Source organism: Fukomys damarensis, unplaced genomic scaffold, assembly GCF_012274545.1.
Source record: "Fukomys damarensis isolate Sample0158 unplaced genomic scaffold, DMR_v1.0_HiC HiC_scaffold_19, whole genome shotgun sequence".
NCBI lineage: Eukaryota > Metazoa > Chordata > Mammalia > Rodentia > Bathyergidae > Fukomys > Fukomys damarensis.
In genome coordinates this window covers 51,626,982-51,654,312 of record NW_022900931.1, presented here as the reverse complement: position 1 = coordinate 51,654,312, position 27,331 = coordinate 51,626,982, and the positions used below count along the sequence as shown (strand labels likewise).

Below are 27,331 nucleotides of genomic sequence, written 5' to 3'. Positions count from 1 at the left end.
ATGCAAGTCTTGCTTAGAAATCCCTGCTGCAGGCTCTACTGTGGAGATCCCAGGTGAGGTCACACATCTCATAAACTCTTTGCACACTGACTTATTCCAAGAACCTTCATTAACACACCTAACATGCCATGCTTGGATTGCAAAGTCATGATTACCAATGCTCAGGTGTGACTCCCTCTTTTGGGGCTCATTTGTGGTGCCTTTGCCTCCAGGAAGCTTTCCTACACAGTGCACTCTCTCTGCAGGAACTTCTGGGTCTCCAGTACATTGAGATGTGATGAAACCACATCTCTGCCCTTGAGAAGTAGAGACTGTGACTTCATTTGGTTTCTTTGGTGTTCTGAGCTGGCTGGGAACCATTTATTCTCTCTTTTCAGCTGAAACATGAAAGTCCATGTGGTGACGTGTGTCTCTAAACCCCAGCATTCTAGAGAATTACAGGTTTGAGCTTAGCCTGGGCAACTTAGTGACTTAGTGAGACCCTATCTCAAAAAAAAAAAAAAAAAAAAAAAAAAAGAGGGGCCTGGGATGGTAGTGCAGTTGAAGGCCCTGTGTTCAATCCCCAGTATCACAAACTAACAAATAAAAAACCCATGAATATATAGAAAGAGCTTGTCCTGGGGGTTCACCCCAGGTCCTACTCTTCTGCACAGTGGATTTCTGCTGGATGTGGTATTGTTATTTGACTGGACCCTCAAGCTGTTGAGTGGGTGGTCTCTCATCCTCAGTGGCAGCATGGACCCTAGTGCCACGACAAAGTTACATGTAATCAACTTCAGCCCCCAAACAGACCAAAAAGCCCTTATTCTAGGGACATAGGTTGTGTGCCCCAAGAGGCAGAGGGAAGGGCAACAGAATATGTTCCAGGCTAATTTCACTGAATGCTCTAACTCTGCTGTTTTCCAGGGGACTCAGCCTTTGGCTGTGCTTTATAGGTGCATCTCAGGGTCTCCTCAGGGCCTCAGGGCCTCCTGTCCTGGGGTTTTCTTGTTACCTTTGCTCAATTTAGTATCAGGCTCCCGTTGGCCAGTTGTTGGGTGCATGTAGACTTACAGATGAGCATTGCTCTTGTTGGGTCTCTTTGAATAGAAAAGTTGCTCCTTGGTTTTAGTACAAGAAGGAGACTCCAGGTCAGTTCCTACTGGTTGTGCCTACAGAGGAGGAAACTTCCTTCCCAGAGCAAAGGGTACTAACTGTGGGGCACCGAGGACTCCATAGGGCCACCTTCCCTGCACCATCTTTCTGTGAGATCAGACTCCATGGACCAGTGGCCCTGTCATCTGTAATCAAGGAGGGCCTGTCCACTTACCAACCACCTGAAAGATGGTTTCCCTTTCCCTTCGGGGGCTCTGCATGGGCGTGTCTCAGAGCAGCCCCGGGAGGTGCCCCACACGAAGGGACGTATCTAGTTTTACAGTATGCATGGCAGGTTTGTCACACAGACCTGTCCATTAGATCTAACCCATTACTAAAAGTATCCTGGATAATAAATCATCAGTTCTTATTAAATGAAGAGGCAGCCCCTTTCTCAGCATGGCTGTTCTCTTATAATCATGATAAATGGCAAATCCTGGACAGGTGAATTTTAATAGGCATACAAACGCACTCAGATTAATTAGATTACATTTTTTAAAAACTTTTCTCTTTTGCTCCATAAATCTAAACGGGGGCCTCTAAAAGATAATAGCCATCCACACACTAAAATGCATTATGACACAATAAAAGATTATTGATGCACATATGCAGTTAGACGTGATGTTGGACGCAGCGGCATGGCATACAAATGTGGCAGGAGCTGTTGCGAAGTGAGCATTTGCCACTGTGCTTAATGGGGCTCTCTGGGCCAAAGTGTGTAGAGGGAACCCCATGTCCGTTTCTGCCTCTGAGCAGATCTCTGAGGTTGACAGTATTTCCCTTTCAAAAGCAGAGTGGCTAGATTAGAGGCACATCATTACAGGCATATCTTCTGGCTGAGAAATAAGAGATACAGTCGGACGGCCACAGAGATCTGTGGTGTGTGTGTGTGTGTGTGTGTGTGTGTGTGTGTGTGTGTGTGGAACAGCATCAGCAGATTAAGTCTCGAGATGGAGGAGGCCCAGCTGTCACTTTTAAATCTCACCTTTCTCTACATCTGACCCCTGGTGTCATGATTTCCAAGTTGAGAAAAGAAATGATCCACCATGAAGGAAACATAAAATGGCCTTTATGAAAAGTTTAGCATTTAGAAACAGCTAAAGGGCAGACAAAGACAGTGGGGAAGGAGAAGAACAATTAAGAGCTCAATTTATCATGATCACAACCCGTTAGAGTCAACAGTGTGTGAGCATTGTATGGAGTCGACAGCGTCTCCTCGGTGGATCCGCAGCCACCCTTTGAGGCAGGCATCGCTATGCAGTTGGAAATGAACTAGGAAAATGAGGTGCAGGGAGGGGGATCCATTTGCTAGACATGGCAAATAAAATACAGGATTGTCAGGTAAATTTGAATTTGAGATAAAACATAGGTCATTTCTTAGTATACACATGTCCTGTGTGTAAAAGATTGTTTTGTTTATCTGAGATTCACATAGAACTGGCCTGGACTGATTTAGGTCCACTTCAATGTGGCTGTTTGGTGGTTTCATCTTAAATCTCCTGCCCAACTGGTCACTAAACTAAACCTCAGGGTGACTGTTATTGTCAAACTAGCTGTGGCATCAGAAACAGCAATTTGCCATTGTTGTGGGCTGACCATATGGTAGGAATAAAGGCAGCATCAGATCTCAGCATGGTGTACAGCCACCACTCAAATCCTGTACTATTTTTAGAAGTTCAGTGGAAGAGAGTGACCTGTACTTATGTCAGCACTGCGATCACAACACATCCTGCTGCTGGGATACTGAGGAGGTGCAGCATTGACGCTGGGCTTGGGGCATGTGGGGTAGCTGTGTTTCCCACAGTCTCTGTCACGGTTGGCTCCCTGGAATGTGATCAGCGGGGCTTCCCTGCTTCTGCCTCCCACTCACCAGCCTGTGTGTCCTGCCTTCGTGCATAAACCTATTATTCCTCTGCTATCTTTCCTTTCAAATCACGCCAAATACCAGAGAATCAACTGTGTCAGGCCAGAGCATTTGCTTCTTCTTGTGCCAGCTCTGTCACCTCTTTCAGTTTTGATAACATCTGTGAAGGATAAGATTCATACTCAAAGCATCCTTAGAGTTTTGCTCTCATTCCCTCTGGTCTGTAGCTCCCCACAGCTCAGGGAATTACACTCCGCTGTCTACATTTTCAGTTGGTTAGGCAGGAGTTTTCTTTTGAAACCCAACTCCAGTAAGTGACTGTGTATATGTAAAGACCTTAATGAAGGGTTATCCATCAGGATATCCAGTACAAGTCCTAGCTTTGGAGCCTATGACTTAGACTCTGATTTTCAACGTGTTCTGAAATGTGACATTTGGATACACGGCCCATGAAGATTCTTATTTGCGAAACAGAGGGGCTCGTATGAAGGCAGTTAATAGAGGTGAATTCCAAACATAGTTGATATGTAGGCATTGGAGAAAGAGGAACCCTCATGCTTAATGAGAACAAGAAGAAGAGTTCACAGAGAGGAGAAGGAAGAGGAAGAAGAGAAGCCGGAAGAGCAAGACTCTGGCCAATGAGGCTGTGTCTGCTCTTGGGAAAAATGCAGCCAGGTTCAAAGAGGTGAAGTATACTCCACACACCTCGAAAATGACTTTCTTCTCCTTTCAGTCATTCGCCTATCACCTGTGTGCCTTTAATTTGGAAAATTGCAAAAATATAGGAAATCACAAAGGCAGCATGACTCCATTTGTTTATTTTACCTACTTAGTGAGAAAATCGTAGATTCCCATTTAATTCCGTTAAGCGTTAGGTCGCATAATTCCTATAATTCCGAGGTAATGTAGAACAACTCATGCTGCAAATTTACCTTTTATTAAGCTAATTATCTTAAAATGAAATGAACCTACTTCTGAGTGTGGTGTTTACCTGGGGAAGTGTTTATGGAAACTACTGCTAGTGATTAATTTCTGATGTAAGCCAGAATTTTGGACGGTTTAGTTCAGTTTAAGTGGGAGGTGACTGTTCACTTCTGCAGTCTACCTCTGCTGTGGACACTGGCTGCTTGTGTGTTCCCCTGAGGCCCCCGTCTTTTCTTCCTTCATCAGCTCGAGCTTTGTGAGAGGACAATGTGAAGAGTGCTGGCAGGTCTTTTTATTTTTCTTCCTCTGTGCTCCTTAGTCATGATATGGCAATTTGACTGAATAGAGAGATGCCTGGCAGATTAGTAAAACATACTCTGAGGTGTGTTTGTCGGGTGTTTCCGGAGATGATGGGCCTGTAGGCCAACAGATTGATGGGGAAGACCAAACCTGATTGTAGACCGCACTATCCAATAGGCCTGCATCCCAGATAGAATGAAAGGGGAAGGAGGAGGAAGTCAGCCTGTGGTGGAAAAGCTCCATTCTGCTCCGTGGGGCATCTCCTGCTACTGCTCTCACCTGTGGATTCCAGCTTCCTCAGTCTTTCTCTGCATATTTCCATGGAGACTCTCCAGGGAGATTCCAGGCCTTCAGTCTCGGACTGCTGCTGCCTCCTTGATTCCTTTCATTGTTCAGCCTCCAGCTTCTTGGGCTGAGCAGCTACTGGATTGCTCTTCAATGAATAGATAGCCATTGTATAGTCTCTCAACTGTGATTCTTTAAGCCTACATAATAAATGCTCTTGTGCAATTTTATATATAAAATATTGATTTTGTTCCTCTAGAGAACACTAACACAACCTTCTAGAACACTGATGGTAAGGGGCGAAGCATCTTTTATTTTCTTAATGTGGAATGCACAATCTGGTATTAATCACCTCATTAAAGTCATTTTGATGTGGAGTCTATTTAATGCAATAGTCACTGCTCTGGAAATGGGGCCAAAGGAATGAGTTCATGGTAATCTAACAGCATGGCTCAACCTCTCAGATGTCATGCTGGTCAAATGCAGATAGACATGAGGGAGTGTGTTCTGCCTCAGCCCATTTATATGAAGTTTGGTGACAGCCAGCACTAAGCTGCCATGTCAGGAGGATAGATGGTTGCCTCGATGACTTATCAGGATGTGAATGAAAGGGACAAAAGGAGACTTCTGGGGTGACAGAAATGTTCTGTATCTTGATGAAAGTTGGGGTTACATGAGTTTAACTTATGGGTGAATATTTTTAAAATTCATAGAACTGTACACTTAAATGGTTGCATCTTAATGCATATAAATCAGACCTCAATAAACTATTGCATTAAGTTTTTAAAAACTGAGTGAGAATGTCACTCACACACACACACACACACACACACACACACACTGCTGCCTGAGCCCAGGAGGGGACTGAATGATCAGTGCTTCATGGACTGGGGGAGAGGGAGGGGACTAGGGACCAGGAAAGCTACTGTTAAATGTTAGGTGGGCTGTCCAGGAAAATGCAATTTAGATGGAAGAACAGTCTTAGTCTACTCAAAATATCAGACATTTGCTCCATATCTACTATGCATGAAGACAGAGACACTAAGAGAGAAGGAACAGCCCTTGGCCAGGAGGAGCTCACCTAGAGGTGGAGAATGGCCAACAGAGGATACAGTGCATGAACAAAGGGATGGAGGACTGTAATGCCGGTAGTTTCGGAGCAGAGATAGAGGATGGTGGGGAGGTTTGTGATAGGCGATGGTGGATAGGCCAAGTCTTGGCTGGGCTAAGATGTCACCCTTCCACTCTAAAGAAAAAAAGGAGGCAGTTTTGGCTGGGGGAGGAAAGGAGGTGTGACGTGCTCTCATCACAGTTCCAGGCCTGACTGTGTGGCTGGTTACACCTGTGTCTTCTGTCACCATAGGGCAGGCAAGATCAAACAGGAGACAGGCACACCCTGACAAATTGGTTATCCAGCTAAGCCCAGTGTGTGCTATCCTTTTGTTAAATGTCTAACAAATGGATAAACAAAATGTGCCATAGACCTACAATGGAATTTATTCAACGAATACAATAAAAAGATACATGCTACAAAATGGATGAACTTCAGCAACACTAAGTGAAGTGAAAGGAACCAGTCACAAATGACTATGTATTATATAATCCCATTTATATGAAATGTCCAGAATAGGCAAATATATAGGCCAGAAAGTAGATTAGTGGTTGTTTAGAGTGGGTGTTGACTACTAATGGGTACACATTTTCTTACTGAGATAATGTAAAGGTTCTAAATTTAGATTATGACAATTGATGGTCAAACAACTTTGTTGTATGCTTCAAATAAGTGAATGATAATCTAAACTGCATCTCAGTGAAGGTGGCTAAAAAGCAAATTGGATCTTTTTTTTAAGGATTTGACAATTATATTTTACAAAGAACATCCAGATATTCATCTTATCCTGGAGGGAGAGAGAATCTTAATTTGTTTTCTATTGCTGTAACAGATTACCTGAGACTGGGTACATTATAAAGAAGAGAGATTTATTTGGTCAGTGGCTCTGGAGGCTGGGAAGTCTGAGAGCATGGCCCTGGCATCTGGGCCTTATCCCATGGTACAAAGTGAATGGGCAAAGAGAGGGTGAGGGCAAGAGAGCAAGGGAGGGTGAAGCTTGCTGCTATATATATCCTCTTTTGTGACGACTGAGACTCTTCTGTGATCACGTGTGCTAATCCATGTGGAAGAGCCCTCATTCCCTCCCTAATTACTGCTCACTGGTCCCCACCTGGCAACACTACTGCATGGGGATGAAGTTCTAAACACATGAATTTTGGGAGATACATGTACACTATACTACAGAGGAAGCGGGGAGGGAGGGGGAGGAGAGGGAGAGGGAGAGAGGGGCAGAGAGAGAAAGATTGGTTTCTAGACTTTGGCAAATCTACCTGTAGATCCCATGACACCAGCGCAACTGGGCAAGAGCCTGAGCTGTCTACTTCACCATGGTGCCCATCATATCACTTCTGGTTCCTCTGGCTGTTTGACTTCCTAGCTTAGGCAAATGTAGGAAAAGAAACAAGGAAACAAAATATTTAGCATAAACATCTGGATCCTACGGGGGAACCAGACAGTAGCACTATGCTGTGAACAAAACAAATATGACCGTATATCCAAGGTAAAATAAAACCCAAGTCAATGCTATTCTACATTCTAAGAACCAGTGTGGTTGTTTTCCTGCCTACTGGTTTCTTCACATACCGACCTGCAAGACTTTAACCCTGGCCGGGTTCATCTTAGCAAACACTGGGAACTCACAAGAGATTTGCTCTGCCTTCTAGTGAGGAGGAAATGGAGACAACAAAGTAATTCTCTTACCACAGTTTGCCCTGTGGTCTTGGTGAACACCCAAGTGTCTGTCCGAGACCAGAGGAGAATTAAGGCCTAATTGGCCTCCTCTGTGAGCACAATGGAAAAAGGCTGCACTCGGGTGGTTGCACATTGTGGGTTCTAGGGGAAATTTAAGAAGCTGAGGGTAAAATGTTTATCAGAGTATGTACTAAGGGATATTGGAGAACAGATGGATCTTGTGTTACTTTGATCGCTTGTACCTGTGTTTGGGTGAATGAAGGCAAGGTGAGCCAGATGCTGTACTGGGGGTCTCCTCTGCTGATTAGAGCCAGGAGCCCCTCTGGCTGCCCTCAGGTTAAACTGACTTGTGTTCTTTGTCATTCATTTTCATTCTCCCCAGGGTCAAGGAGAACAAAGTAAGTATTGGGTCTAGGTCCTGGAACAAGGCCAGCCAGGTGGGTCAGCTACAGGTGTTACCCCAGCGTAGGGCTCATAGGGCTTGGACACGGGAAAAAGAAAAAAATGGCATTAACTAAGGGAAGAAGACACACGTCTGCTCCCCAAGTCTCTCTTCTGGCGGACATGTACTGAATGTCTATTATGTGCTACTAGGGGGTTTTAATTTCCATTTGGTGCCCAACCATGTGATATACTGTACTGTGCAGTATATTTACTTACTTCTCACTTAGCAGCACACTCCTTCTTCTCTTCTTTCCTCTCCACCTACTTTCTTCTCATCCTTCCCTCTTTCCCTTCCTTCCTTTCATTCATTCATTATTTAGTGCCCAAATGTGGAAGTTACTAGGGCTGCAATAGTGAGCACAGCACATTAAAAACTCCAGGCTTCGTCAAGCTTCATTTCTAGTGCGGGAAACCACAGCAAATAAGATACATAAGCAAATTATATACTATGTCAGATGGAGATAAAGGGTTTTGTTATTTTTTAAATGTAGAACTGCTGAGTTTGGGATTTATTTATTTGTTACTGATATTTGTTCTCTGACTGATAAAATTATATATAATGTATACATGACATTCAATTATATTGTACACCTGGTGGAAATAGTAAATCAAGCTAATTATCGCATATTTATCATTTTGCCGTGTAGTGAGAAAATCGCAGCAATTTTTGAGTACACAATATATTTTTTGAACTATCATAACCCAGTTAACAATATATCTCCTGGAAGTATCCGTGAAATTTTGTGTCTTTGAGTAACATTTTCCCAACCTCCCTACTTCCTGTCTTCCCCCTAATTCCACACCAGCCTTCATTAGCCACCATTTTGCTGCCCACCTCTATGGCTTCCACCATTTTAGATTCTACATATCAATGAGGTCAGGCAACATTTTAATTGCTGTGCTAACTTATTCTGCTTAGCATGTGTCTTCCAGGTTCATCCACACTATCAGAATTGACAGGGTTTTCCTCTCTCATTTTTTATGTAATTGTGTATACATACCACATTTCCATTATCCATCCACCCATTAATGGACACTTAAATTGATTCCATACTTGGCTGTTGTGAATAAGGCTGCAATGGTTATGGCAGAGGAGCCACCTCTTGGATATACTGATTTTATTTCCTTTGGTAGACTCAGAAGTGGAATTGCTGGATCATATGGTAATTCTAATTTTAACTTTTAAATGAACCTCCATAATGGCTATATCAGTTGATGTTCTCCCCCAATGGTGTACAAGGTTTTAGTTTTTTCTACACTTTTGACATTTGTTGTCATCAGCATTTTAAAAAATTTTTTAAGTGTTTTTGGTACCAGCGATGGAACTTGGGACCTTGCTCTTGCAAGGCAGGCAATGGAACCACTGAGCTAAATCCCTGGCCCATCATCCGTTTTTTTGATAATGGCTATCCTTGTAAATGTGAGATGACATCTCATTGTGATTTCAATTTGTATTTCCCTAATGATTAGCAATGCTAAGCATTTTTCATTTATTTGTCAGCCATTTAAATGTCTTTTATTGAGAAATGTCTATCTAGGTGCCTTGCTCATTTTTGTTTTTCTTTTCTTGAGTGTTTGAGTTCCCTATATACTTTGAATACTAAACCCTTATTGGATATGTGTTTTGTAAGTATTTTCACTCAATCTGCACGTTGTGTCTACATGATACTGTTTCCTTCACTGTCAATAAGCTTTTTAGTTTGATGTAATGCCATTTGCTATTTTCGCATTTGTTGCTTGTGCTTTTGGGGTCAAATTTAAAGAAAGTATTACTTAGACAAATTTTACGTACTTTTTCCCCTATTTTTTAAGTTTATAATTTCAGGTCTTATGTTTGAGTTAATTTTTTTACATTACCTGAGAAAAGAATCCAAGTCTTTCTTCTGCATGTGAATACCTAGTTTTCTCGACATAATTTGCTGGAAGAAATACTGTTCAACAGGATATCTTGGAAGTGACTATCCCTTGATGACCTTTAAAAACATTGTCCTTTTGAAAAGAATTTTGTCAAATTCTTTTTCTACGACTAATGAGATGATTACAAGGTCTTAAAGTTTTTACTATTTTATTTTGCAGTGGTGGGGATTGAACCCAGACTTATCACACTGAGCTACATCCCAAACCCTGTTTATATTTTGTATTTTGAGATAAGGTTTTGATACTTTGTTAAGTTTCCTGGGCTGGGCTAGAACTTGCCGTCCACTTGCCACTTAAGAGAGCTGGAATTATTGGCATGCACAATCATGTCCAACTATATCATACTGATTGATTTGCATGTAATGAACCATTCATACATCCCAGGGATAAAATCCACTTGATACTTTTAATCTAATGATACTTTTAATGGGTATTGAATTTGGTTTGCTGATATTTTGTTGAGGATTTTTGCATTTGTGTTCATCAATAATATTGGCTTAATCTCTCTCCCTCCCTCCTCTATTTTTGTAATGTCCTTGTCTAGCTTTGAAGTCAGTTTGTGCTGGCCTTATAAATAGAGCTTGGAAATATTCTTTCCACTTCAAATTTTTGGAAAAGTTTGAGATTGATATTAGTTTTTCATATATTTTGGTACAATTCAGTCATAAAGTTATCAGACCTTGGGCTAGTTTATTACTGATTTAATCTCCTTAGTCATTATGGTGTTCATATTTTCTATTTCTTCATGACTCGGTCTTGGTAGATTTTTATGTATCTAGGAATTTGTCTGTTTCATCTAGACTACCCAATTTGTGGACAGTATAATTGTTTATAATAATCTCTTATGCTTTGTATTGTTTTGGTATGATTTCTCTCATTTTTAATTTATGGTTTTGAGGAAAGATAGCCTCTTTAATAAATGGTGTTGGAAAAACTGGATTTCAACTTGTTAAAGATTAAAACTAGACCCATATCTTTCACCATGCACTAAACTAAAATCCAAGTGGATTAAAGATATAAATATTAAAACAGAAACTCAAAACTTGCTGGAAGATAAGTTAGGTAGAACTCTTGAAAACATTGGCATAGAAAAAGACTTTATGAACAAATCTTCAGTAGCATGGGAACTAGCAGAAAGAATCAACAATTGGGATCTTATTTTTTAAAAAAAGTTTCTGCACTGCCAGAGAAATCACCAGCTGAGCTGAGACAACTCACAATGTGGACAAATTTTTTACCAGCTGTTCCTCAGACAAATTCTATTATCTAGAATATATAAAGAACTCAAAGAAATCACCCCCCCAATATAAAGACCCAATTCAAAAATGGACATCTGAAATGAACAGACATTTCTCAGACAAAGAAATAAAGGCAGCAAATAAACACATGAAAAAATGTTCCACATTATTGGTCATTTGAGAGATGCAGATGAAAACAACACTGAAATTCCACCTCACCCCAGAAAGAATGGCTGTTATCAAGAAATCAACCAATAACAAATGCTGGTGGGGCTGTGGGGAGAAAGGAATCCTTCTTCACTGGTGGGAGTGCAGACTGGTGCAACCACTATGGAAATCAATATGGAGATACCTCAAAGAACTAGGATTAGGGGTCCCATTTGACCCAGCCACTCCTCTGCTGGGTATCTTTCCAAAAGAATTAATAGAATCATACTGTAGGTATATATACTCACCCATGTTTACAGTGGCACAGTTTGTAATGGCTAAAATTTGGAAACAGCCCAATTGCCCATCAACTGGAGATTGGATGAAGAAGATGTGGTTTTATTTTTAAATGAAATGGAGTACTATTCAGCCATAAAGAATGAGAAGCTAGAGATATTTATAGCTAAGTGGATGCACATAGAGGCCGTACTCTTAAGTGAAATTAATAAGATACACATATGTAAATATCGAATAGCTTCTCTGGTGTGAAAAACTGAAAGTGTAAATATGGATCAAAATGTATAATTGATAATTGTGTAATAGGAATAAAAGCTCTAAAAGAGTAGAGGAAATGGGGGTAGGGGAAAGGTTAAAAGGGAAAAGAAAAAATATGTAAAAAGGGAATCCATGGAAACAACATCTTTGTAAACAGGGAAGGGTGGAGGGGGTGAAGGGAGGGCTGGGAATGGGGAAAAATAAGAACCAAGATAAGTCATGTAAAGGTACAAGTCATGAAAGTAACTGTATTGTATACCTAAAATGTACCAATAAACTTAATAAAAAATAATTTGTGGTTTTATTTTGAGTCTCTTCTTTTCCTTAGTCAAGCTAACTGTTGAGCAATTTTGTGTGTACTTTCAAAAAACTAACTCAGGATTATTATTCTTTTGTATTAATTTTATAGTCTCCATTTCATTTATTTCATTTTATTTTTATTTCCTTCTTTTTGTTAACTTTGGGCTCAGTTTCTTCTTTTTGTACCTTATGGTAATCTAATAATCTTCTGATGTGAACATTTATCACTATATACATTCCCCTTGGAACTACTTTTTTTGTGTTCTAGAAGTTTTAGTATGCAGTAACACCTCAATTCATGAAAGCTTCTGTTTGCAAACAATTTGGTTTGCAAAAAAAGAAGTGTTTGGTAAAATTTTGCTTCTTTTCACAAACTCCACATCAGGTGATAAACACAACCACTGCCATATCTCCCCACACAAACACAAACATTTGTTTTAATCACAAAACAAATTAAATTCATAAACTGAGGTACCACTGTATTATTTTCATTTTCATTTGTCTCAAAGTATTTATTAAATTTCTCTTTTCAACTGTTCACTGACCTGTTGATTTTTCCAGAGCATGTTGTTTAAATTTTCATGTATTTAAGACTTTTCTAACATTTCCCTTGTCATTGATTTCTAGTTTTATGCAACCATGATTGGAAAAGGTACTTGATATGGTGATAATCATCTTAAATGTTCTTAAAGCTCCTTTTGGGCACTCACATGTGATCTGTCTTGAAAAAATGTTCCCTGTGTACTTGAGAAGAATATGTGCTCTACTGCTCTTGGATAGAATGGCCTGTACATATATTTTAGGTTCATCTGGTCTAAGATGATGTTCAGGTCTGATGTTTCCTTATCTCTGTGTAGATTTATCCATTGTTGAAAGCGGGGTATCAAAATCCCTTGTATGTCATCTTTCTCCATCTTCAGATCTTCTAATATTTATTTATATATTTAAGTGCATAGAATTGAGTGCATTTATGCTTACAGTTGTATCCTCTTGCTGAATTGACCCCCTTATCATATATAATGTTCTTTTATGTCTATTTTTACAGTGTTTAAATTCAAGTCTATTTTGTCTAATATAGCTACCCCTGACTTCCTTTGGTTTTCGTTTGTATGGAATATATTTTTCTGTCCATTTGCTTTAATTTGTGCCTGTCTTTAAAAATAAGGAGACTGTCTTGTACTAGCCTGTAGTTCTCTTATACTTTTATTCATTCAATCACTCTATTTTTTAATGGAGAATTTAATCAACTTCCATTTAAGGTAATTATTGATAGGTAAGGAATTACTACTGTCATTACGTTAATTGTTGGTTGTTTTGCAGATACTTTCTTCCTTCCTTCCTTCCTTCGTGGTTTGATGGTTTTCTTTAGTGGCATGCTTTGAATCACTTCTATTTTTGTTTTGTGCTTCTACTAAAGATTTTTCCTTGTGGTTATCTTAAGATTTATGTAGAACAAACTATACTTTGTTTATTTCATGCTGATAACTTTGCTCGCATACGACAGCTCTACCTTTAATCTTCCCAACATTTTATGTTTTTGATGCCACAGTATATATTACTTTAAAATGTGTATCTCTTGAAAATTTATCTTAACTGTGGCTGTTATTAATTGTTTATCTTTTAACTGTTGTGGTAGTGATGAAATTGCTCTACAAAACATCATTACAGCCCTAGAATATTCTGACTATGGCTCTGTTGTACTTATTCCATTAAGTTTTGTGTTTTTACATATTCTATGTTATTAACCAGCAGCCTTTTCTTTTGGCTTAAAGAACTGCCTTTAACAATTCCTGCAAGCTAAGTCTTAGTGGTGATGAATTCCCTCAGCTTTTGTTTGTCAAAATATATTTTTATTTCCCCCTCATTTCTGAAAAGCGGCTTTGCTAGGTAAAGTACTCTTAATTGGTTTTTTTTTTTTCCCTTCAGTACTTTGAATATATCATCCCACTCTCTCCTGGCCTACAGAATTTCTGCTGAGAAATTCATTTGTCTCATTACCAATTGGTGCATCTCCTTATCTCTTGATATGTCTTCTTATCTCTTGCTACTCTCTGATATTTTACTTTGTCTTTGATATTTGCCAGTTTGATTATTATGTGAACTGGTGAACCTCCATTTCGTTGGAGGCTGTTTCTCCTCTAATGAAAGGCTTTGGCCCCTTTGTCAGTGATAATGTAGCTGAGTGTGTGTGAAGTTGTTTCTGCATTCTCTGTTCTTCCATTGATCCACATTTCTGTTTTTTTGTTTTGTTTTGTTTTTGCCAACGTCATGCTGTTTCACGGTAGCTTTGTAGTATAACTTGAAGTTTGGGATGGAGATGCCCTCTGCCTTGCCTTTGTTGCCCAGAAATGCTTTTGCTATTCTAGATCTCTCCTGCTTCCATTAAAATTTTAGGATTGTCCCCTGTAGTTCTGTAAGGAATGCTGTTGGCTATTTTGATTTGGATTGCACTAAATCTTCATAATTGTTTTGGGTGTATGTTTTGGGAGTATAGCCATTTTGACTATATTGGTTCTGCCCATCCAGGAGCAAAGGTTACCTTCCCATTTTCTGATGTCCTCTTCCACCTTTCTTTTTCAGAGTACTATAATTTTTATTGAAGGGGTCTTTTACTTCCTCAGTGAGGTTAATCCCTAAGTGTTTCATTTTTCTTGATGCTATTGTGAAAGGTGTTATTCCCCTAATTCTCTCTCAATGAGTTTGTTAGTGGTACACAGGAACATTAGTGGTTTTTGAGTATTGACTTTGTATCCTGCTGCACTACTGAATTGGGCTATTAATTCTAGGAGGCTTTGGTGAAGGTTTTTGGGTTTTTTATGTAGGGGATCATGTCATTATGAAATAATGATAGAATAATTACTTTTGCTTTCATGTCCCTGTTATTTCTTTCTTCTGTCTAATTGGTCTTATTCCATTGTATTTTGTTTCTCTCTTTTGTTGGGGATTTTACATCTTTATTCATAAGAGATATCAATCTATATTTTTTCTTGTGTTGTCCTTGTTTGGTTTTAGCATTGGGGTAACATTGCCCTCCTAGAATAAGTTAAAAAGTGTTTCTGAGCCTTCTGGTTTTGGACAAATTTGTGGAAGATTAGTATTAATTCTTCTTTAAGGATTTGGCAGAATTCATCAGTAAATTTGTTTGGTCCAAGAAATTTTCTTTGTGAGGAGGCATTTGTTTACTTACTGAATCTCTGCTTGTTAGAGATCTTAGGTTTTATATTTCCCTCTTGATTCAATTTTGGTAGTTTGCATATTCCTAGCCATTTGTTCATTTCATTCAGGTTATTTACTTTGTTAGCATGCAATTGCTTTTGGAATGTTTAATTTCTCCTTCATTTTGAAGAATAATTTTTTGTAGAATTTTTGAGACAGGATCTCACTAGCCCAGGCCAGCCTTGAATTTATAGTGGTCTTCCTGCCTAAGATTATAGGTGTGCTCCACCATGCCTGGCCTGAAGAATGATTTTGATTGATGTAGAATTCTCAGCTGGAAGGTTTTGCCTTACTGGATTTAGAATATCTCATTTTGCTGTCTTCTGGCCTCTGTGACTTCTGATGAGAAATCAGTTGTTAATTTTATTGAGAATTCTTTGTACATCAGGAGTCATTTTTCTCTTGCCATTTTCAAAATACTTCCTCTCTGTCTTTTGACTGTTTCATTATGATGTGCTTATGAATTGATCTTTGAGTTGATTCTATTTGGATTTTTCTGAGTTTCTTAGAAGTACAGATTAAATGCTTTTCATCACATTTAAGAATTTTTTTGTCCATATGTTCTTTAAGTATTTATTTTGTCCGTCTCCCTCCCCTCCTCTCCTGTCCACTCTTCTTCTCTCCTCTTTTCTTTTCTCCTTATACAACTGCCAGTATGCATGCTTTGGCACTCCTGTTGATCCCCCACAGGTCTCTGTGACTATGTTCATTCTTCATTTTCTTCTTTTCCTCAGGTGAGGTAATGTTAATTGGTTGATTTTTAAGTTTGCCATTTTTTCTTCTCAGATTTGCTGTTTTTTAAAATTTCAGTCAGTATTCCTTTTTTATTATTTGCATATATAGATATATAATGTTTTATCACATGTATGAATAAATGGAAATAGTGCTGTTATATAGCAAAAATCCCAAGATTTTTAAAATTTTTTTTTGATTGACACATAATATTTATACATATTTATGAAGTGCAGTGGGATATTTTGATTAATGTATACCCAGAATAATGATCAACTCAGGGTAATAAACAGATCCATCGTTTTAAGCTTTTGTAATTTCTTTATGGTGAGTATATTTAAAATCTTTTTTTCGAGCTATTTTGAGCTATACAATTCATTATTTTAAACTTTTTTTATTCTGCTCTAAAAGAACAGAACTTAATCTTCCTAACTATCTATAATGTGAAACCCATTGAGCAACCTTTCCCCATTCCTTCTCCGCCCCCCACTCTCTCCAGCGTTTGGTAACCACTATTCTACTCTCAACCTACATGAGGTCAACCTTTTCAGATTCCACACAAGAGTCAGGTTGTACAGTGTTTGTCTTTCTGTGCCTTGTTCCATTAACTTAATGAATTCCAAATTGCCAGATTTTATGCTCTTTATGTCTCAGTAATATTTTATTGTGTTTATACATACTGGGTTTTCTTTATCTATCCATCCACTCATGGATATTTAAGCTGATTTTTTATCCTGCCTATTGCCCATATGTTACAGAGAAGTGCAGGTACCTCACTGATATTCTAATTTCACTTCCTTTGGTGCATACCCAGAGGCAGATTGCTAGATCAGATAGTACTTCCATTTTGAGGTTTTCTTTTGAGGAACCTCCATACTTTCCACCATCATGTCTAATTTACATTCCCACCAACAGTTTGTAAGAGGTCCCCTTTTTTCTGAATTCTTGCTTGCATTTCTTATTTTTTGTCTATGTGCTTTTAATTTTATATTTGGATCAGCATTAATTTCTGTCTGTTAATTAATATTCTTTATTTAATGAAAAGCCATTGTCAGACTTCTTTTAATTGTTTAGATATAGTTTTATGCAATTTCTAAGTTTTTTAAAAATAGTGAAATTGTAGACTTAAAAATCATTGTTTTATGTTCATTGTCCAGGCTTCTTCAAGAATTGTTCTCTAGATGACCTTTTTTCCTGTGCATATCTCAGAATTTTTTATTGAAAGTTAGAAAATGCAATATAATATAATAAATATAATATAAAATAATATAATATGATGTAATATAATACGGCAACTCTGTCAATTAGGATTCTTTCTTTCCCAGGATTCATAGCTCTTGCTACTTGCCATAGTTCTTGCTATTTTAGTGACTTTTCTGACCTGAATCTGTGCCGTCTGTATTTTCTGTTGTATGTGGTCACTGAAGTCTGTATTTTGCTAATTCAGTGACCTGATAATTGTCTTTAAATATCTGGAACCAACGAATGTCAGTCTGTGCCGAGGAGTGCTGTGAGTGTGGATGCCTCCAACACTCAGGCGGGTGATTGGCAGCTCTGTTCCTTTACTTTCTGCTTGTGCAGTGCCTCACCGGTGGCTTGAAGAAAGAGCTCATTCCCCTAAGTGCTTCCACTGTGAGTGCCTCATTCTTTCACCCCTACTTCTCCTTTTCAGCTTTATGGTTAGTATATTGTTTGCCCCCATTCTTAGGTACCACTTCAGATAGCTGCAAAGTTAAAGTATTTGCTTGTAAATTGTTTTCAACAAGCATTCCCTGGGGAGAAGACTTTTCACAGTGAGCAAGCTTCCAGTCAGGTCCAACACAAAACCTTCAAACATCAAATACTGAGGATTTCGGGGAGCAAGGCTTTGAAAGGGCTCAGGTTCTGTTTTCTCTCCTCTTGTGTCTGCCAGGCTACCCTGAGGGAGGGGCTGTGATTCTTTGGAGTTACTGCTGAATGCAGAGGAGAACGTGGGAATAAAGCAAGTTAAAGTGCCAGGAAGTTTTCTTTTGTTAATGAGATTCTGCCAGTGCTCATGAATAAATGCCCAGGTTGGTGCATTTTCGTTGATTTTCAGAGTTCTGAAAAAGTTGACTCTAATAATTTTTGTTCGATTCCCCACTCTTTATGGAAGAAAGAATTTTTGGAGGTTCCTACTGTTGAAGCTTGGTTGCTGACATCATCTAGGTGATAGATTTTAATTAGAAATATAAGAAAAGGAAAAGAGATGAAAAGCTCTGAGTGGGATTTTATATTAGTTAATTAATTCCTGTACTGGGGATTGAACCCAGAGCCTTCATTTTGAGCCACATCCATAGCCCTTTTAAATTTTTAAAGTTTTTCAAAATTTTGCAACAGGGTCTTGCTAAGTCACTGGGTTCACATTTATAATCCTCCTGCCTCGGCTTCTCAGAATGCTGGGATTATGGGTAGGCATGTGCCACGACATCTGGCTGGTATTTACTTTTTTAATAGAGGAAATATTTGAGAAAAGCCTGAGGGTGGTTACATTATGAGCCAAGCAGGTGCCCCTGGGAGAATGGCTAGGACACAGTGCCAAGAGGCCTATCTGGGAGGTCGGAATGATGACCGATAAGCCCATAAGCACTATGCATGTTAGGGTGCTTCCTTCTGCCCCCTAATTTAGGTCCTGGCACCTTGTGGGCACCTGTGGAACGTGGGCACTGAGGTAAGATGGAGTCACGGGAGTTCAGCAGTGCAAGCTTGGATACAAAAGCCCCAGAGTCTCTGCAGGAAGCTTAGCGAAGGTGAAAGAGGGAAGGAGGCAAGGTGAGGCACAGAAGGTGGTGAGGGTATAATCCTGAGGGTCCTCCAAGTCATAGGAGGCTTTACAGCACCTATGGCAGTTTTTGTGTTACTGTGACTTCTGGTGCAGACAGCTGAAATACTTCTCCCAAGAATTAATTTTGAGGAATTTTGGAGTGATCCAATTCCTGGTCTTCTTGAAGGCACCTGAGATCTTGAAGTCTCCCCCAACAGGTCATGATGTTTATCTTCTTGCCTGTATTCTGGGCATTCTTACTTTTCTCTGCACACCCTGGATGAAGGATAGGGCAGGGCAATAAATTGATACTATTGGACGAGAGCTTCCAGCAGGGTTTGCAATGGTCAGAGCTCAGTAGGTCAAGAGAAGTCAGGATCAAGGGAATAGTAGAGCAGGAGTTGTGGCCTAACAAGTCAGTTTTGGAGAAGGCCACGTAGTAGGTCAGGATGAGATTTGGGCTTGAAATTGGGCCTTCTGGCTTTCTTGCCCTATCAGGTTAATCTTCAAAGATGAATTTATTTCAGGAAATAATTAAGCCCAAAGCTGCAAGCTTCCCAAGGTTTCAAACATGCAACTGCATTACAGGGCTCAGTTCTTAAGGACAGTGTAGGTTAAATTTTTCCTCTGAAGTTCTACAGCTGCGGTTGGACTGGCCAGGTGGAGAACACGTTACCATCGACCTGCAGACCTAACAGCCAGGCTTTTGCTGGTGCAGGTGGCGGCTTCTTTCCTTTTCATCCCTCCTCCCTGTCCTCTTCTTGCCCTCTTCTTTCTCTTCCTTCCCTCCTTGGTTGAGGTCTGTTCCTTGGGAGGACAGGATGAAGGCTCTTTTGGGCCCTAGATCAGATTAACTTGCATCTTTCATCCTAGCAACTCTCTGTAGAGGATGATTTCAGGGAAGAAAAAAATCCTCCTTTCTATGACATTGAATAGACTTAGTGTTGCTTCATGTGGGGCACTTACTTCACAGTTGATGGGGATAGGAGAAAGAAATAGGGGGAGAAGGAAAAGAAAAAGGATGCAGAAAGTGAACAATCCACTTGGGACCTCACTTAGTGTGAGCAGACACCTGCCCCCAGTGTGCAGGGTTGACATGAAAGCCTCCCATCCCCTCCTGTCTGATTCAGAACAGCTCACTCATTGTGTGAGCCCCTGACTGAGCCACAGGTGATTTTTATACTTGAATCTTTGTGTTTTCTGTATAAAGGGACTTCTAAGTACAAACCAACATTCACAGGCTTCAATGAAGAAACAGAATCTATCCCAACATTTGTTAGAAGTTTTCCAAGCTCATTTTGACAGTAAATTTTACCCCCTGTGCTGACTTTAGCATCTAACTGTCACGTAAAACATCATAGCTCCATGGAAACTGCCAAGGCCAGCCTTGGCCCATGTACCCTTGTCTTATTATCTATACAGAACGAGAAAGCCCGTAGCACATGTAAAACATCTTAGTGCTAATTTACTGAGACCCTTTACCTCTCTAGTTCTCCTTTGCCTCTTTTTCCCCTCACTTGAGGCAGATAGAACTATTTGCATGCACAAATGGTTGTCGACTGGTATCATTACTTAAATTTAACTTTTTTTTGGGTCATGAATCCTACAAATTGTTCTAATCTTAGATGGCCACGATTACCAGTTTGCTCCTTGTCATAATAATCACTAGAAGCAGAAAATATTATCAAATGATTTACAGGGAAGGGAATCTGGGAACTTTAATGTTTTCCCCCACTGCTATAGGATGAAGGGTAGTTTGAGCCCAGTTGTCCAACAGGACTTAGGGTTAATCAGGGTCTTTTTTGTGGGGGGGGGAGTCAAATGACTGGCAGTGAACACTTAAGGGGGATTGAACATATTTTAAACTTTATTTTAAAGACAATGCTTCTTTGTGTGTAGAAGATGAGGATTAAATGAGATCAGTGTTTTCCAAATAAGGAACACAAGAACAGACATTGCTTGTATGTGTGTCTTAGGTACTTTCCTAGTTGCTGGGACAAAGTACCCCATACCTGTAATTTGAAGGAGGAGAGGTTTATTTTGGTTCATGCTGGCTCCAGGGAAGAAATGTCATAGCAGAGGGGGATGGTGAAGGAAAGCTCCTTGCATCATGGCAGCAGAGAAGCAGAAAGAAGAGCTGGAGAGCGCGACACACCCTTCCAGGTCACGCCCTCAGGAGTGCACCTCCTAACAGTAAGCTGGCTGCGGAACCCCAAAATGCAGTCACCTCTCACCAGCTCTGCCTCTGAGCACATGAGGCTCTTGGGGCCTGTCCAGATCCAAATCATAACAATTCTTAGAGCTAAATTTGCTGTAAAACTGGTGTACCAAACCCCAGTGACAAACATGTACAGGCCCATGGCTTGTTAGGAATTGGGCTGCACAGCAGGAGGAGAGCAGAGTACTGTCGAGAGAAGCTTCATCTGTACAGTATTTACAGCTGCTCCTCTGACTTGAACTCACTTGAGCTCTGCCTCTTGTCAGATCAGCAGAGGCGTTAGATTCCCATAGCAGGATGAATCCTACTGTGTGCTATGCACACGCGAGATCTAGGTTGCTAACTCCTTATGGAAATCTAATGTCACTATCATAGAAAGGAAGTGTATGTAATGTGCTTGAATCTTCCTGAAAACAGCCCCCCCACCCTCTCTGTGGAAAAATTGTCTTCCATGAAACTGGTCCCCTGGTGCCAAAACTGTTGGGGACAGTTGGGGACTTTCATTTATTCCAAGATTATATTCTGGTGGTGGGTGATAATAAGGACAGTAGATAACAAAGTTGAAAACTGATCTCGATAGGCAGAATAAGGGAATTAAGTAGTTTCCATTTGCTAAATTACATCGGTCCTCTCCTCTGCCATTCTTGTCTACATTGTGAGTCCCAGGTATGGGTAGACCACAAAAGCTAGGTTAGGTGCCTAGGAACAGCAGTGTTTTCCATAGTCACCACCTCCCCCTGGAGTAGATGTAGGGAAGTTTTATGGAGAGGGCACTTGGCAGGAGCTGAGATCCATGCAAGGGATGCACACAGGCCATGCGACAAACAGGGACACAGCCAAGGATTTATTTCCCTCCTGTGGTCTCTGGGAGAGACTGCCCTTAGAGAAGCACAGTCCTAAAGTATCTGGTGTAGGTGGAAGCAAATTTTTCAGTTTCTATAAGGGTCATGTTTTTGTTTCAGAACAAGGATTGATATCGATCCTGGGCTATAAGAGCACTTAAATTAAACTAGCCAGTTCGGTCTGTTTTACAGCTGAGAATTTCAAGACTCAGAAAGTTTAAGAAACTTGCTTAAGGTCCCGAGTTTCTCTTTTTGAGGAAGCATGGCTGCATCCCAGCTCTAAAAGGCTACAAATCATGCACGCCTTTTCTTCTTGTACTGTATAGCTCTCTGTCTCCAGGTCAGTCCCTTTAGCCAGCCTTCATAGGCAGCCAACACGGAATAGAACTCGCTTTTTGGGTAACCTATCCAGTTTTTCCCATACTGTCTGTAGTGGAGGGATGGAGACAGAGTGAAAAGGAAGGAGGGCTATGGATAGACGGATGGAGACATGGATTCATAAGTGGATGAAGTAGATTTAAAAACTGTTAATGTGTTCATCACCTTGCTTACATATTTTTTTGTATTTAGAACATTTATGTTTAGAACTTTCAGCAATTCTGAAATATACAATATATTATTATTTACTTGCTATGGTATGTATCACTACGATTTATTCCTGATGTATAACTAGAATTTTGTATCCTTTGAGCACCATTCCTTCTTTTCTTATTGTCTCCCCTTCTACTAGCCAGTGTTTACAGTCAAAGTATTAACATTTTAAATACTGATAGATATTGCCAAATATGTCTTTCCATCAGTCAGCCTAGATCTGCTCCTGGGGTAATAAACAACCCTAGATCTCTCTAGTTTCAAATAACAAAGGTTTGTCCTGTTATTGCTCTAGGTCCATCACAGATTTGGGGGACTCTGTCTGCATTGTCCTGTCAGACCCAGGATGACAACTCAGCCACAGTCTGGAGCAGTTATGGTCACTGTAACACAAGGACTGTAGAAAGGAATGTGCTGAATCACACATCGGTTCTCAGACTCTCTGCCCAGAGACAACACCTTCCTATTTGATTGTTCAACTCCATTGGTAAGGGCAGAATAACACAGTCCTGCCATGTGCTTGGAAGATGAGCAAGTGTCCCTAGTGACATGGAGGACACGACAATTCACTTGGTCCCAACAGCAGGTGAGGACACTGTGTCCCAGCAACTTCAGCATGTGTTTGTATGAACATATGTAAAGGATGTCATATTAAATAAAAATGAACTTCATAAAAGTTTATCTAAATGTATTCCTTCTTTCATTGTTCAAATGCAACCCTAAAATCATTCTTAATCTACAGAGACAGGCAGGTTAGAGATGGTGCTCCTAGAAGCTCTCTCATCACTCCTCCGAGTCACTCACTTCTACATTAATTTCACCCCGGGTCCACTAAAGGAAGAGACTGGACTGTGTTGGCAACTGAGGACATGGCTGCCCAAGGCAGATATTTGATGTTGCCCTGAAGATGCTCACTAACTTGGAATGTGGACCTGACTTGGTCGTTTGGCACCCAGGCATTTGAACTTGTGTTAGCGGTCTGATATGTCTTTTTTCTTTCATTTATAGAGATGATTTATTGCTGTTGCTGGTCAAGAAGGGAGTAAAAACAATCTAGAAATCCAACCTGTAGCCTTCTTATTATCCTTTGATTGGTAAACATTTCCCTGGATATAAAATTCACCTAAATGGACCTGTCTGCCTCTTCAGAGATGCTGATGAGGTTGAGGTTGAGTTTGTGGATAGAATTCAGTAACCAGTCCAGAAAAAAGAGAAACTAAAAGGGTCCATCCATGGAAAGAAGGTTTACTGGTGGTAACAGACTGCAGACAGAATGCATTGATTGTATGTATGTGGGGGCAGTGGGGACAACCAGTGCCTGTGGCTTCAATTAATACTTTTTGTCCCCAGTGGCATATTGAGGTCCAACAATTCTACCTTTCTTGTCACAGAACAAGGCAAGCAACAATAGTATACACTACACTTAATTTGCACAACTTGTAAAATTCAGGAAACAAGAATTGACAGAATCATCCAATTTTACCTCAGGACAACATGTAAATTATATCCCAGTGTTCTCCTTCATCACCCAAGAACTTTGCTGGAAGGGCTGTGTGATTTGGCAGAGCCGGCTGGACAGAGTGAGGCACAAGAACAGTGCAGCTTACCACAGACTTTGGCCCGGAACTTAGAGATGCCACTGCCACCCATGTGATCAGATGCACAGGTGCCAGGGACAGGAGAGACCCCAGTCTATGGGGAGAGGGCTCTGTAAACTATTATTTTTTATTTTGGGCCTAAAACCAACATGACCAGTAAGCTTTCAAAAATAAATCAAAGCATGAAGAATGCATTATTACTAGACAGAGGTAGGTGGGTTGTGGGTGAAATCTAGCTTGCTGATGCAATATTTTGGCTCTCACAAAATTTTAACTTGTAGTTGTTAAAAAGACACAAGATAACACAACACAACCCCCCAAAAGAAAGCAACTCACTGGAGATTTCATATAAGTCAATCAACACTCCTGGTTTCTGCTACAATATTGGAGTTCTTATTCATGTTGAGTCTTAGTCCCCCATGACAGCCTGCTGCTAGAACTCAGTGGCCACTTCACCCTCAGGCTGGGCATGGGCACAGCCTTCACTCCCACCTCTTGTTCACACCTTGCCATCTTCACTCACTTATGGAACCACTTAGTCTTGTAGGCATTTGAATTTTTGTCCTCTGTTGTATTCAATGATATAGATTAAAGATATTCCAAAAAAGAATTCAAGAAGCTAATTAATTTAAGCCATTGGGGACACACCACCAAGTAGGCCACTGAACATTATTAATAAGAGTTTCAGCCTTGATTATTTTTGGTAGTGGCTTAGATCCAGGCTCAAAAGTCATGTGACAGCCCCCCTAGGTACTCAGAGCCAAAGTCATTTTGTTCACTCAGAAGTGGATGGAGCAGTTATCATTCTTGTTTTACAGATAAAGAAACTGAGGCTCAGAGACATTAAGTTATTCATCCCTAGCCGCTCAATAAGGTGTCGAAAGTTGTTTGTGAATTTCAGTGTTCAAGCTTCCTGATCCATCAAAATCAGTTTATCACTTGAGCTGTTATTTATATTTGATATATTTCCCTAAATTGAGTATGCCCACAGAAAAAATTAATTTGTATCTGTTGTAATGGAATACAGTTCCACCCATCGTAATTCTGTTCTTATACGATTTGCTCTGAATTGGTAACTCTGTATTGTGGGTGGATTTTCAGTTATACACATCCTCTAATTTTCTCTGGTTCTCTTTCCTACTCAATTCTTTCTCTACTTACCTAGAGAGAGTGAATGACAATACCGGAAGTTGGCAAAGCCCCAGGAGAAATGTGGCTCATTGCAAGTGGAAGAGAAGTTATTTTTAGCTCATGTTTTGAGTCCTTGAAGGGAGTCTTTCTTTGCATGCAAGTCTTCCGCTCTGCTTTGACAAATGCCTTCTCCTTGCATATTAAAAAATGCTGGGGAAGGGATGTTGTAGCTGAGTGGTGCTTTGGCTAAAAGAAAGGAATTCAGGTGAGCACAGATGCACTTTTCCAGTCACCTACATTCTTAGTGAAAAGTCTCTGCGGTCCAGTTTGGCTCTTTTTCCAAGGGCATCCTCCGACCCAGGGAGGGAGCTGTCCCGGGTGCTGAAACAACCTAACAGTGAAGGTGATTTGGAGTGTAGAGGACAAAAGTGAGCCCAGTTCTTGCCTTTTGACTGAGTCACTGGGGTCATAGCTGGTTTCTCCATGAATCTGGATGACTGACCGGTCGTGCTAGGTCTTCACAAAATTGCAACATGCCCGCTGTGCTTTCAGCCATGATTGCCCCCTCTCAATTTGAGCTCTGTGCCAAAGCCAAGAGATCTCCTAACTACCTTTTTCCAAATATGAGGCCTATGGCTGTGGGACACATGGCCTTCAGGACAGAAAGAACCTTCTAGAAAACTGTCATCTCTCTCTACTTGGGATTAAGGCTAAGATTAACTCCCCCCACCTTGGTGGTATCTAGGCTCCTTTGAAGTCTTCAGAGATCTCAGGAAGAGCTGAAAGTAAACTTGAAATTTCTCAGCTGTCACTTCCCCCTCTTTTAGCCTCCTCATCTCTTTGAGTCCAGATACTATCAGCCTGTGCTCTGTCCTGTGAGACATATACTGTCATTTCTGCTCCGTGTAGCGAATGCTGAGTACCCAGGATGACAAGGTTCAGAGGAAACCATCAGTCTGCACTCCCAGTTCTCCACTTTCCTTACAGAGCACACACAGGCACATCTCCTTCCTGCAGGAAGCTCGCTTCTCATGGGCTTATCTCCAGAAGATCCACTACTGAGTGGGACATCAAGAAGTTCCCCCTGGGAGCTCTACTTTGTTGTTCCCTCACTCCATGGGACTATGCGATAGGTGCCAAAGGGGAACCTGGGAAGAAGAGGTAGGTTCTTCTATCCAAGTACTTCCAAGGACTCACAATGTACTAGTAATGAGTGAGAAAGTGGGAAATTTGTATTGAATTTGAATATGTGTCTGCATCTACTTTGCCAAGTCTGTGAAGGTGAATCCTTGGGAAGTTTTCAAATATTTCAGGGCTGTCACCTTTAAGATTGTAATTTCCTTTTTAATCTTCTCTGCTTTCTCACACACTGCTGTTGACTCTGAGACTCTCACTGTGAGAGTTAAGTTAGAGAAGCAGAGGGAGGAAGACTGTGAGGGGGTATTAGAGCAATGAGAAAGAGGTCAGAGTCATTGCTACCCATATCAGGGTACAGCCTGTGGAGCCCACTGCAGCCCCTTGGGTCTAGGACTTGGAGCTATTGAGAGGCTATTAACTCAAAGTTTTCAGGAACAGATATTTATTGAGAAGCTACTTTATATTAGGCCTTATCCTGGGGAAAGAAACACAAGTAGACCTGACCTTCAGGCTGCTCATGATGGGAGGAGTAGATTTCTCCCAGAGTGCTGCTGACCAGGTTTGTGTTGGATCCAGCAGAGGTACAGGTGGGAGGAAGTGGCCAGTTTCCTCTGGCTGGTGGGGTGGATTGTGAAAAGATTCCTAGAAGAGTTGATGAGTTGAGGCTTGCAGTATATCTTGAAGGATAAGAGTGTCCCCAGGTGATCAGTGAGTAGAAGAGCATCACAGTGGAGAGGGTAGCTTGAGTAAAAGCCTGGAGCTGGGGGATAGCCCAGTTGAGAGTCAGCTGGATGGGGGTGGAATGTTTAAGACTGGGGTTAAGGAAGAGCAATAACAGATAGGGTTCTAAAACAGATTAGACCCTAAAAGGCCTATAGGGGACCCTCTGAGGAGTTGTAGTTTATGTAAGAGATGATGTGGATCTATATTATTCACCTTTCTGTTGCTATGACAAAACATCTAAGAAAACCAACTTACAAGGAAGAAATTTTTGTTTTGGTTTAGTTTCAGAATACTCAGCCCATGGTGATTTGGCTCTATTGCTTTGGGAGACTGTGGCAAGGAGGTGCAAAATGGTAGAAGCACTGGGTGGTGTTTTACTTGATGGTGGCTGGAAAGGAGAGAGAGAGAGAGAGAGAGAGAGAGAGAGAGAGAGAGAGAGAGAGAGAGAGG

At 40.6% G+C, this 27,331-nt stretch overlaps 1 long non-coding RNA gene across 1 annotated transcript in view; it reads left to right on the top strand.

Moving 5' to 3' along the window:
- The window catches only part of LOC104874041, a 34,890-nt gene extending 11,914 nt beyond the window's left edge, over window positions 1–22,976 (top strand). Inside the window, exon 3 of the long non-coding RNA XR_783644.2 lies at window positions 22,588–22,976. This is a non-coding gene — a long non-coding RNA (uncharacterized LOC104874041). The remainder of the gene's footprint in view (window positions 1–22,587) is intronic.
- The last annotated feature ends 4,355 nt before the right edge of the window (window positions 22,977–27,331 follow it).